This window comes from Dasypus novemcinctus, chromosome 3, assembly GCF_030445035.2.
Source record: "Dasypus novemcinctus isolate mDasNov1 chromosome 3, mDasNov1.1.hap2, whole genome shotgun sequence".
Lineage (NCBI taxonomy): Eukaryota > Metazoa > Chordata > Mammalia > Cingulata > Dasypodidae > Dasypus > Dasypus novemcinctus.
This window is the reverse complement of record NC_080675.1, coordinates 151,352,396-151,366,060: the sequence shown is the minus strand read 5'-3', so window position 1 is coordinate 151,366,060 and position 13,665 is coordinate 151,352,396. Positions and strand designations below refer to the sequence as shown.

General features: G+C 36.6%; 1 protein-coding gene across 14 annotated transcripts in view; it reads right to left on the bottom strand.

Annotated features, from left to right (window-relative positions):
- PEAK1 (pseudopodium enriched atypical kinase 1) overlaps positions 1 to 13,665 on the bottom strand; it is a 331,862-nt gene that overhangs the window by 191,114 nt on the left and 127,083 nt on the right. For all 14 annotated transcript variants that reach the window (XM_058294572.1, XM_004468162.3, XM_004468166.3 and 11 more), the window contains one exon: positions 5,760 to 5,840. The gene's annotated coding sequence lies outside the window, so the exon portion shown is untranslated. The remainder of the gene's footprint in view (positions 1 to 5,759; positions 5,841 to 13,665) is intronic.

Below are 13,665 nucleotides of genomic sequence, written 5' to 3'. Positions count from 1 at the left end.
AAGACAAGGATGCCGCTGTCATCACTGTTATTGAACACTGTACTAGATGTTCTAGCCAGAGCAATCAGGTAAGAAAAAGAAATAAAAGGAATCCAAATTGGAAAAGATGATGTAAAACTATCCCTATTAACAGATGATATGATCTGTATATATAGAAAATATCAAATAATCCACAAGAAAACTACTAATAAATTCAGCAAAGTGGTAGGGTACAAGATAAATAGACAAAAATTGTTATGGTAGAATCTAAAAGAATAAAATATCTAGGAATAAATTTAATCAAAGGAGTGAAACCCCTGCACATTTAAAACTACAAAACACTGCTGAAAGAAATTTAAAAAGATCCAAGTAAATGGAAAGACATCTTGTGTCTATGGATTAGAAGACTAAACACTAATAAGAGGGCAATAGTACATATTGCGACTTACTAATTCAATGTAATCCCTCATCAAAATTCCAGCAGGCTTTTTAAGAAATGAAAAAGCAACCCTCAAGCAAGCGACCCCGAACAGCCAAATAAATCTTGAAAAAGAACAATCTTGGATGACTCATACTTCCCAATTTCAAAATTTACTACAAAGTGACAGTAATTAAAACAATGTAGAAAAGGAAAAGGACAGATACATAGACCAGTAGAAAAGAACAGATTCCAGAAATAAATCCACACATCTATGGTCAGTTGATTCTTGAAGAGGTTGTCAAGTCTATTCAACAGGGAAAGAATATGCTCTTCCACAAATAGTGCTGGGAAAATTGGAAATCCACATGCAAAAGAATGAATTTGGCCCCCTACTTGTCACCATAAACAAAAATGAATTCAAAATAGATCAACAACATAAATATGAGCAAATACTATAAAACTCTTACAAGAAAACAAAGGGAAATATCATCTTTAGGACCTCATATTAGGCAATGATTTAGTCTTTACACTAAAAGCATAAGCAACAAGAGAAAAAACAGATAAATGGGACTTCATCAAATGTAAAAACTTTTGTGCATCAAAGGATTTCATCATGAAATTAAAAAAGACAATCTACGGTACGGGAGAAAACATTTGGAAATCAGATATCTAATAAGAGTTTAATACCTGGAATATATAAAGAACTCCAATCTGATGGTAGAACATTGTGAACATAATTAAAAGCCCTGAATTATATATGTTTAAATGTGGTTAAAAGGGGAAATTTTAGGTTGTATATATAATATTATTATAAGAATGTAAAAAATAAAATAAACATAGGACTGTCTAACACAGTGAACCCTAAAGTGATGAAGGACTATAGTAAATAGTACAATTACAGAAACATTCATTCATGTGATGTGGGCTATGGGTGAGAGGCTGTTCATTTCTTCGTAGATAACCTAAACTGTACGTGTCCTGAGTGAGCTGTGTGTGTCAGACAGTGAGAAGCTGCAGCCCTGCCCTTGGTAACCATGGCAATGACTCCAGTCCTGGGAAAACCATTTAGCAATGCAAACTCTATACATCTATCAGTCAGTCCAGAGAGACTCTGATAATAGTGATGCCGAAGCTTAAATAAACTTAAGCTTGGCCTCGAAGGGGGAATATAATATAGCCTGTGCATGAATTCAAAATTATCTAATTCTGTATACAAGTGTGCCTAGAAATCCAATTAAGTAATATAGGCCCTTTAGACTTCAAATGTTCAGAAAGGATGCGTATTCGAGGTTGCATCCAGACGGGAATGTGCGCAATATGTTAATTCAAAACCTATCTGGTACTCAGACAAACACTTAACTAACACAGAAAGTCGTTTTCTTTCATAAAAGTACCATTTGACTCCTCACCCTGTATAAAAGGAACTTGAAAATCTTGTTCAAGGCTCGGTTTTGACACAGAAAGCTCCTGAGTCTGGCCAACCGTCAATAAATCATTTTTCCTTCTCAAAATCACTCCTGAGTCCTGGTCTTTCTATACGCACATAACTGAACCTCTCTCAACTTCTATAACACTACAACTAATGTAATTTAAAAATTTTTTTAAACTCCATGGAACTGTACATGCAGTGAACACTAAGTGTCAATCAACAGATGATTGGATAAACAAAATGCGGCATAGGCATACAATGGAATATTATTCAGCCAGAAAAAGAATTGAAATGCTGAAACATGCTGCAACATGGATGAACCTTAAAGATAGCATGAAGAATGAACTAAGCCAGACACAAAAGGACAAATATTATATGAAATATTTAGTACATGCAAATGCATAGGGAAAGAAAGCAGAAAAGTAGTTAGAAATTGCTTAATGGGTATAAGTTTCTGTTTGGGATGATGAAAATATTCTGGAAATAGTGGTGAACATTATACAACATTGCCAATGAACTTTAAGCTACAGAATTGTTCACTTAAAAATGGTTAAAATGGTTTGTTATGCACATTTACTGAAAAAAAAACACACCACGCTTTCTGAAGCACAAGACTCGTACAGAGAAGCAATGTTTAAATATGAATGAGACACCAGCCTGAAAGTCTGGCTCTTGCAGCTAAGTCTAGATCAGAAATTCTCTAACCCTAAAAAGCAAACAAAGGGAAACTCAAATCACAAGGAAAAGCCCAGCTACCTTTAAAAACTCTAAGTCCTCATCTAGAATCCATAATTAAATTACAACCACTAAATTAGAAATGAGAATGTTAAAGTAGTCTTTATAAATACTGTAGGCTGGGTAGGCAAGACAGGCCCAATTTAATGAACCTATTATGTCAGAAAATGGAAGTTTCTAGGGAACTAGCTCCTTAGTTATCTTAAAAAACAAACACTGTGTAGTGTTTTCATTTTTTTCCTGTTGAAGAATCATAAAGCAGCAGTTTGAAAAACCATTGCAGAAAAGAAAAAAATACTTTTTAAGAAAGAAAAACTATTGCACATACTCTGAAGTCAAACACAAAGGTTAGAATCAAAGACCAACTCTACCCTCAAATACCATTTCTCTGCATTCCTTGGATCTGTGATGGCTTAAGAAAAGGAGGGGCTGGGAGGAGGAGCTTTGCAGGGAGGGGCCTGCAGAAACAACACTAGCAGCTGGGTAAGAAAATCTTAGAAAGGACTCAATGGGATAAATTTTTCTTCTCTAATTTAAGACAAATCTCATAATGCTGCTTTCAAATTTTGTTCTATCTCTATTCTATCCTTTACAGTTTGTCTTATTCGACTAGACACATGTATAAAACAAAAGCAGTTTATCATTAAGGAAAAACCTTTAATATGGAATAGAGTTTTTATTAATGATTGAATTTTCATAACTGCAGAGAAAGCACCATCATACTGCAGTAATCTGGAAAATCAGTTCCTTTTACATTAAGGGACCATTTGGGGAACAAAATTTTAAAAGAAAAACTGCTACTTCTTTTAAGGTAATTTTCTGTCCACTTAAAATATATATTGTTTATGGAAAATTACCAAGGTAAAGTTGTTCTGCACAGAAAAATCAATGGCATGGAGACAGGTAATGCTTCTAAGTGATACTTCCACAACTACAGAGCAGAACCCAAAGGAAAACTCACATGAATAAAGACAATGGAATGATTAAATTAGTTTAAGTAAAGCTCAGCTTCCCACACTTGTACAATTGTTTTTAGGCTATCTTTTCAATTAACTGTTCTAAGTCCTACTTAGTTCATCTACAATTTATAAATACTTTCTTATGAAGAATGTTTTTCATTTGCCTTTAATTATTCTGGTAAGGATAAAGCAATCCAAATAGCACACTACTGACAAAGAAGGATACAAAAATCAATTGTGCTTACTCCTAGTTTGGGAATAAATGAAAATGAGAATTAAATGAACTAAAAAACCTTAGTTTCTTGCCACTTCCCACCTCTTTGATTCCATTATTTATATAGCTACAATCATTATTTCATAATGGTAAAATGTTGGCCATCCCTGCTTGAATGTGTTTCATAAATTATCGAATTCTGATTTTCTCATGCAATTGGACTTCATTACAAGGATGCAATTTTTCCTACTTAAAACAAACAAAACATGGTCAACTTTGGGTTGACCATCACAGACCCACCTAAGTGATCTTGAACCAATTCAATTTGCTCATGTGTACAACTAAGATGATAATATTTAACTATAAGATAGCGGTGAAGCTCATGAGATAAATGCATGTGAAAGACCTTTGAAATGTTTAGAGTACTATACAAATATAAGGGTTTCAGTTTCGTTATCTGTCATATGGGAGGATTCTGTTAGGTGACCGCTAAAGACTTTCCTTCTTGAAAAATTCTTTGAGGGAAATGGACTTGGCCCAGTGGTTAGGGCGTCTGTCTACCACATGGGAGGTCCGCGGTTCAAGCCCCGGGCCTCCTTGACCCATGTGGAGCTGGCCCATGCGCAGTGCTGATGTGCGCAAGGAGTGCCCTGCCAAGCAGGGGTGTCCCCCGCATAGGGGAACCCCACGCGCAGGGAGTGCGCCCCATAAGGAGAGCCACCCAGCGCGAAAGAAAGTGCAGCCTGCCCAGGAATGGCGCCACCCACACTTCCCGCGCCGCTGACTGACGACAACAGAAGCAGACAAAGAAACAAGATGCAGCGAATGGACACAGAGAGCAGACAACCAGGGGGGAGGGGAGGGGGGATTAAATAAATAAATAAATCTTTACAAAAAAAAATTTCTTTGATATTTACATTTGACGCACATAAAAATCTATTGATAGAAAAATTTTATAGTTGAAAGATACTTAAAGAATTAACTCAAACTTCACATTTTATGAGCCTGAAAGTAGACTTAAGAGATCATACAAGTCAGCCGGAAAGGTGAAAGAACCTAAATCTGACATCCACCATATGATTCTGTTCACTATTTTATGAATTTAAAATTTCTCTTTATCACAGGATCATGCAGCTTTAACAATTACTGTTTCAAACTGGTTACAATGTATAGTTTAGTAAGAGGATGTAAATTTGGTGAAGATGACTTAGCTGTTAACAGTCAAATTAAGAATGTTTACAAATGACACTAATGACAAAAGCAGCTCAGTCCTAATTGTCCAGATATTTCTTTAGCTTGTGTGAAATTCAATTTTAAATCAAAAAGCATAATGTAAATCCTATCTAACCTTTCCCAAGAAAGAATTTCAATTCTGCTTTTGTTAGTATTAGCTATGTGATCTTGGGCAATTTATTTCTCTGAGCCTCAGTCTCATCTTTAAAACAGAGATAATGCCATTTATGTCACAGGGCTAGTGTGAATCAAATGAGTAAGCTCATATAAAAGCCTTACAATTATGTCTGGCATAGATTAGGAGCTCTACAAAAGTTAGTTCCCTTCTCTAATTTCCTAAATTTTAGGTAAATATAGAATGCTCTCCCTCATTTTACTTTTTCAAAAATCCTCCTTAAACTAAATATATGGGGTCCTGGTCTTAAACCATAATGGTCAGCAGTTGCATAACAAAACGGGAATTGTGACAGAATGGAAAGCAAATGTTTTCTGCAGTCAGCAAATATGAGTTTGAATTTTAACTTGACTAAGAGCAGTTTACCTAACCTCTCAAAGCATCTCAACTTAAAATGAGAATATTATCTAGTTTTTTATTATTTTGTCTTTCACATTCACAGGGAATTTCAAATACTTTGAATGGGGTATGTCTTGCTCACCTTTGTTTCTTCCACAGTAGTATGGAAAGATTCAAAATAATAAGATTGGCTGTTGGTATGAGGTAGGAGATTCATAAAAAGAAATTCAAGATTAGAATAAACATTTTAAATTATGGAAAGGAAATGTACAAACCCAGTTTAACTGGCTCCAACTCTAGGCATTATGTCGTTGCTTCCTTTTCTTTCCTTGTGAACAGACCTCAAATATTGTTTCCTATAGGAAGATACAAAGTGGGGAATATGTGTTAGTGAAGAACATTTGAATTACACTTTAAACTAAGAAAACTAAGCATTCTTTAATTTACCGTAAGGTAGAGTCATACTTTCACTTATTGAATTAAATGGCCCTGCTTTTTAAATGACATAATAACCAAATAGCCAAGAGGAGTTTTAGTTGGTTAATACAACAAAAATTAGTATACGTTTAAGTAGCCAAAAGGTTACAATTTCTTTTAATATAAATAACTTTGTTTCTTAGTTCAAAAACTTATTTTCAAAGATTAGCAATACCTTTGCTAGAGATAACCTAACTATTCAGGGTTCATGAAGCACTGTAGTTTATTACATTATGCAAACATACTCCTAGAGCTATAGTATTAACCTTTTGAAGGGGAGGTATACAATTCTAAGAGTCTGGGAAAGCTATGAATCTCATCACCAGAAAAATGCACACACACATACAATAATTTGCATGTAAGTTTAGGTGAGTCATTAAACCCAGTGCATACCTTGTGGATCTCTAAAACCTACTGCTGATAACTTCTGTTCTGGAGTTCTTCAAAATCCATGGCACTTACGGGATTTTAGAACTTTCAGCAATTTAGCAATCATCTAATACAAACTACTAACAGGAAAATAAAGAAACAGTGGCCCAGAGAGATGAAAAGAATTAACTGCTTTAAGGTCTCAATGCTATCAGGAACACAGAGATGTCCCACCACCATGCTAATCTAATAAACCCAACCATGCAGAATTTAACAGAAATCATGCTTTTGGATCAGAGTAATTCTCACAAGGGAACCAGACAGTAGACTTTAAGATTATTTTTGATCTAGACATGTAATAGGTCATCTCAGAGGTTAAGAGAATTAATTTTGGAATAATACAAATATGTGAAAAAGTTGATCAAGTCACTTAACTTTTCCCATACTGAAGTTCTTTAAATACAAAATGGAGGGAAGCAGACTTGGCCCAATGGATAGGGAGTCCGCCTACCACATGGGAGGTCCGTGGTTCAAACCTCAGGCCTCCTGACCCGTGTGGAGCTGGCCCATGCACAGTGCTGATGCCCACAAGGAGTGCCGTGCCACGCAGGGATGTCCCCCACGTAAGGGAGTCCCACGCATGAGGAGTGCGCCCCATAAGGAGAGTCGCCCATCGCGAAAGAAAGTGCAGCCTGCCCAAAAATGGCGCCGCACACAGAGAGTTGACACCACAAGATGACACACAAAAAAAGAAGCAGATTCCCGGTGCTGCTGATAAGGTTGGAGGCGGTCACAGAAGAACACAGCGAATGGACACAAAGAGCAGACAACTGGCGGGGGTGGGTGGGGGTGGGAGAGAAATAAATAAATCTTTTAAAAAAATACAAAATGGAAATAATAAAACTTACTGTCAGGAATATTTTGAGGATAAAATAGGATAACGTGTATAATGTATCTAACACAGTACCTAGTACATAGTAAGTACTCATGAAATGATATGAATTTAAATTAAGTCATGGAATTGGATAAAATATAAAACAAGATCTCAAAGTACATGAAATGCTTTCCAGCTGAAATAAATAAGTGACAAACAAACAATTATTGAGTACCAATTGCAAAATATAATATCGCACTATTCAGTGTTACTGAGATTACAAAAAGGATAAAGATGTTCAAGAGGAATTAGGCAAAGACACAGAACCACCATTTCAATTCCCTTCTTGGGCTCCTCTTCCTCTTTTTTTTCCTTCGGGTTCAGTTTTTTGCCCATTTCATATTCTACCTGCATTCTCTCTGTTTCCACTAGGACTTGGAGGACCCTCAAATGAATACCGGCAATCCTAACCTTCACCTGAGCCTAAGACTCCTATATCCAGTTGTTTGTTGGATGTTTCCACCTGAAAGTACCAAAAGCAAAACCTCAGCATGTTCAAAACTGAGCTGCTCATTCTTTCCTAAAATCTGTTCCTTCTTTAAATTCCCAAACACAGTTAGTGGTAACACACCCACTTAGTCATTCAAGTCAGAAACTTGGCAATAATCTTATATTTTACTGATCGGTTTTCAAGTCTCAGTGACTTCCACTCTAGATAATTTCCAAGTCAACTTCCTCAACTCCATTCCTATAATTAGTATGCAAATTCAAGTCCTCATTATCTCTCAATATGACCAAATCAATAGTCTAATTGTCTACCCACTTCTATTACTTTTTTCCTACCTCAAATTCATTTACCATACTGCTGCCAAAATTATTGCTCTAAAATGAAAATCATGCCACACATGTACTACCTTACATCAAGCCCTGTAATGGTGACCTACCACCCACAAGTAGAGTCAAGTTCTTCAGTATAAAGTCCTCAATAACTTGCTCCTGTCTATCTCTCCAGCTTCACTTCCTTTCATTCCCTACCTCCTACTTCATCACACCATAATCATTCTAAACTACTTGTCAATCCCCTGCATTCTCAAACTATTCTATTTACTTATACCCTTACATCCCTTCTACACATGGCAAATTCACTTGTTCTTCAAGAGTAAGGTCTAGGATCACTTCCTCTGGGAAGACTGGACGAAGCACATTACTTCCCTATTCCTCCAAGCTCACGTCATTGTAAATAAGCACTCAGGAGATATTTGTTAAACTGAACAAAAATGAAACTAAGCAAGATAATCACAAAACAGTATATAATTTATACACTTAGAGTCAGTAAGAAGGGAAACCAGATGGACTTTGATGAGCTTCTTTGGAGAAAGAGTCTTGATCCTGGAATCCAAGGAGTAATTGTTCACAGATAAGTTAGAGAGGATGTAAGAATACTGGAGCGTATGGATGTGTCATGATGATGGGAACGAGTGTTGTTGGGGGGGGAGAGGGGGGGTGGGGGAGCGGGGTTGAATGGGACCTCACATATATATTTTTGATGTAATATTATTACAAAGTCAATAAAAAAAAAAAAGAATACTGGAGCGAGTACAACAGAGAAATGGAAATGAACACACTGAGAAATATGTATGGCAAAACTGGAAGAAGAGTAAACAGCAATACAAACTCACAAGTGTGAGCAAGACAATACAGCTACCCTTATTAAATACACTTAATGAAACAAAACCTATTATCTGCAGTAAGTATAGAGAACATTCACCCTTATCCAGAAAACTATTTAACAATCAGAAGAGTGTTAAGTCTGATGCATATGCAGTGCAAGTAAATCAGTCACCCCAAATTGAAGCATCTCTAAATAGAGCTCTGTCTTCATTTTTATTTTATACAGTTAACTATATAGCTATATAGAATACTAAGAACCCAAAGCACTTATTTTATATAAAGGCAAAAGGTGATTAGAAATCTGAGATATAGGCTAATAAGCACAGGATCACTGTAGAAATTAAAAGCTATTTGGGGAAGCAGATGTGGCTCAAACAGTTGTGCTCCCGTCTACCATATGGGAGGTCCAGGGTTCGATACCCAGGGCCTCCTGGTGAAAGCAAGCTGGCCCATATGGTGAGCTGGCCCACACAGAGTGCTGCCCCGTGCAGGAATGCTGGCCCACGCAGAGAGCTGGCTCAGCAAGATGATGCAACAAAAAGAGACACAGAGGAGAGACAATAAGAGACACAGCAGACTAGGGAGCTGAGGTGGTGCAAGAGAATGATTGCTTCTCTCCCACTCCGGAAGGTCCCAGAATTGGTTCCCGGAGCCACCTAGTGAGACTACAAACAGACACAGAAGAGCACATAGCAAATGGACACAGAGAGCAGACAACGGAGGGAAGGGGAAGAAATAAATAAATCTTTTTTTTTTTTAAGCCATTTGCATGGGGTTGTATGTCTTCTTGTCCTTGGCTCTGTAAATGCCAACTCAGGCGGGAAGACAGTCAAAAGTGAGCTACAAAGCTGAATGTTAATTTTCAGCATGACAGTGATGGTATGTCAGAAGTATATGGGTAATTCTCACTCTCTCGTAATACCTGTCACTTTAAAATACCCCTATTGATAGGAAGGAACATTTGTGAATGAAAGGTTAAGAAATTCTTTTAAGCTGTTGTATTCAAGGAAATTGATAGACATGAACTCACAAACACTAGTCTTTGATTATGAAACCTCACACATAAACAACATTGTAAAATAAAATTCTCTAAGAGAAGAGGAACTGACACTGTTGCAAGCATGCTAAACAGAATAATATCAAGCATAAAAAAATTGACAACCCAACAATAAGACACTGACAACAATGTTATACTCAAGTGTGCTGTAGATGATCATTTAGTTGCTGTCAGTCAATGTCATCTGTCAATACTCCATTTTATGAAAAACCTGCTGATTTAGGATATATGGAATTATCCATCTGACCTAACACTGAAAACTGTTTCCATTTGGAATTTGTTTTAAATCAAGAAAAGAAAGTTAAAGCTTTCTTGTGATCATAATCTCAAGCATAAATTGAGAGAATGCCTATAAATGATACAAATGTAAGGATTATTTATAAAAGACATAAAAAACATGACATATCTGGCAGGCAAGACAAGTTGTGGGATTCTCTAGTGTGGGACTCTCCTAAGGTCTAGTTCTATATTTCCACTTGGCACACTAGATACCAGTACCTGAATGTGCTACCAGCACTTTAAACTTTAAAGACCAATGTTACCATGTGCCCTTATGCCAAACCTGTCTTATATTATTTCTCTAATAATATCACCACATCTACTTAAGTCAGTTTATGATCCCGACTCCCTCACACACATCCTAGCCAAGCATCAAATCACATTGAGTCTTTCTCTCAAATAATTCTTAAAAGTTATTTCCCATTGCCCAAGCCCACTACAATTATCACCAAATACCTACCCCCTTCCATCATTTGGACCACTGGCACAATTTTGTTTTACCGTCTTCCCTCTCCATTCCCCACTCCAAAATCACAGGCTATATTACTTGTCAGTGTTATATTTCTAAAACGAAACCTAATCACAATTCTTCCCTTCCTGGTACCTATATGAGGAGCTTCAAATTTCTTGGTATGGTATATATTTCCCATTATGATTTGGCACCAAATAATTTTTGAGTCATCTACTGATACCCCAGTTAAACTCTATCCTCTAGCCACAGTAATCTATTTTCCATTCTTTGAACATATGATGCTTATTAAAGGTCCTTTATACATGTTGGTCCTTTTTTTTATTCCCACTCCTTGTGGCTTTTTGCATGCTATCTGCTTTCTGTATCCATTCGCTGTGCATTCTTCTGTGTCTGTATTTATTTATTTTATTCCCCCAACCACCTTGTAGCTTGCTTGCTGTTTGCTCTGTGTCCATTCACTGTGTGCTCTTCTGTGTTTTTGCTTGTCTCCCTTTTTTGTTGTTGTTGTTTTTGCATCACCTTGCTGAATTGGCTCCCCGTGGTGCTTGTGGGCTGGGCGGTGCTCCGCGGCATGTGGGTGAGCCTGCCTTCACAAGGAGGCCCCGGGACGCGAACCCAGGGTCTTCCATATGGTAGACGGGAGCCCAACTGATTGAGCCACAGCCACTTCCCCATGTTAGTCCTTTTGCAAGAATTCTCATTCTTCCCATTTTCTACTTGTCCTTAAAGACTCCTTGGTGAACCCTCTCCTGACCTCCACCACAGGCCAGGTTAGTCTCTCTCCTCCCTGTATTTCCATAATATTTTCATATACTGCTATTACAGAATTCCTTAAACTGAGTTCTAATTACTAAAAGAGAAAGTGCAAGAATGTACAAGGTTAGGAAAATACTGATGACTACTGTAGCTGGGTGATGGGGATTCAAAAAAGTAAAAAAATCAAGAGAGAATATATTTAACTACAAGTAACTGAAAATCTGACTTAAACAAATAGGGCATGAATTTGTTTTCCTGACACAAGAAATCCAAAGGTAGGCAGGCTAGGGTGAGTGCACAGGCTCAAAAATCATTAAAGACCTAGGCTCTTTCTACTCCTTTGCTCCATTGAGGGTACTGATTTGTTGTTTCAAAGAGCTGTTTTATGTAGGTGTAGGTATTACTGCATTCAAGGCAGGAAAGGGTACAGCACCAGTTACATCTTTACCCCCTTAACAGAGAAACAAAAACCTTTCTGCAGTGCCCTTAGGAAACTTGGCTTATATCAAACATTGTCCACATCTGTCGGGCTAGCTAACAGTGTCTTCCATGGACTGATCTCCTTGAGCGCAGAGACTATTTTTGTACTTTAGCACCCAGTTCAGTGCTTAGCACATACAGGTACTTTATTTACTGGATGTATAAATGGGTTAATATAGAACAGGTGACATCAAATCCCAATTCATCGATTAGTAAGTACAATAATACAAGACATCTCTAGTTTCCTATTTTTTCTTTTAAATAATTATTAAAAACTGTGAATGTTGTGCAAACATAAGGAATTGATATTAAAGTAGTTTAACATCTATTATCATGAAATATTATATGGTTACTTCTTTCTCTGTAGAGTACGAGACAGAGTTTTAATAAGGAGACAAGAGATCAAGGAGACAGGAGACCTAAATTTTTGTCCAAGCAAGAGAGTCTTGCTGAATCTCAATTTACCTTGGAGAAAATGCTAATTTATTTCCCAGGGTTCTGGGATGAAAGTATATGAACAATGTGAATGCATACTGAAATATGTAAAAATACTATAAACACATGCATTATAAACACAAAGAGGTCTGTTAAGTCCTGAGAGGATACTTAGAGTTCTTATGTAGTGTACAAAGAATTATATACTCCATGTACCAATAATAGAAATTTAAAAATTAAGCCCATTAATACTCAGTATGGATGTTGGATCCATGGTTAGATGGGTTTTCTGGACTTGGCCTTGGCTCTTTCATGGCTAAAGGGAAGTAAACTGTATCTTACATTTACACCTCATTAAGGCTAACATGTTTTATAAGACAAAGTTTGTGTCTTGTTGCAATGATACGATACACCAATTTGAAAAGCAGGATATGAACAACAAAATAAATGGGTTAATATAGAACAGGTGACATCAAATCCCAATTCATCGATTAGTAAATTACTGCTAATGAATGAACAGAAGTGAAATGATCCAAGATCCCAAAACACTTCAAAGTTAAATCAAGTAAGAAAAAAAACAGCAAAAACAATGAATATTAATTTTCCTGTGACTTAAATAACCTTGAATGAGCTCAGAAAGAGTAACCCCCCAAGGTGACCTATGGCTCATACACACAGGCCACATTGGTGGTCAGAACTACTTCTGAAAAATGAAAACCTCAGTAGTCTGTTTTCTAGGTATTTATTAAACGGTATATTTCCTTATCTATAAGAGGAAGCATTACATATATATAACCCAAAACAGTAGCCAATACTAAGAAATTAAAAAGTGAATAATTCCGAATCAATACAATCGCAATAGAATATTATAGTGAGAACTGATGGACCTTTACTTTTATTGGATTTGGAGACACAGTTGCTGCTTTGAAGGGAAACACGTTCTTCTGTCAAGTCCATTTAATTAACTTTCACTTCTCAAACATTCAATTATCTTAACCTTATTGTTAAAGACTCACCATTTCTGGATTCACTTAAACAGAAACTATTCTGTGTGGGTTGCCATGGAATTATTTAATACTGAAAACAGGCTCATCTTAATGCAAAATTATACATCAAGACTGTAGGCCAGTAAATTCCAGAGCATTGCAAAAAACACTGTGAGAGCATAAACAGAAATGAAAAATCCAACAGTGAATTAGACTTATTGTGCAGTTATGTGAAGAGGAGGGACATCTATTTCAATAAGAAACCAAAAATGTCAGAATAGTAAGAATGAGCTTATGTTTTATAGCTAAAGTCACCCAGTTTCAA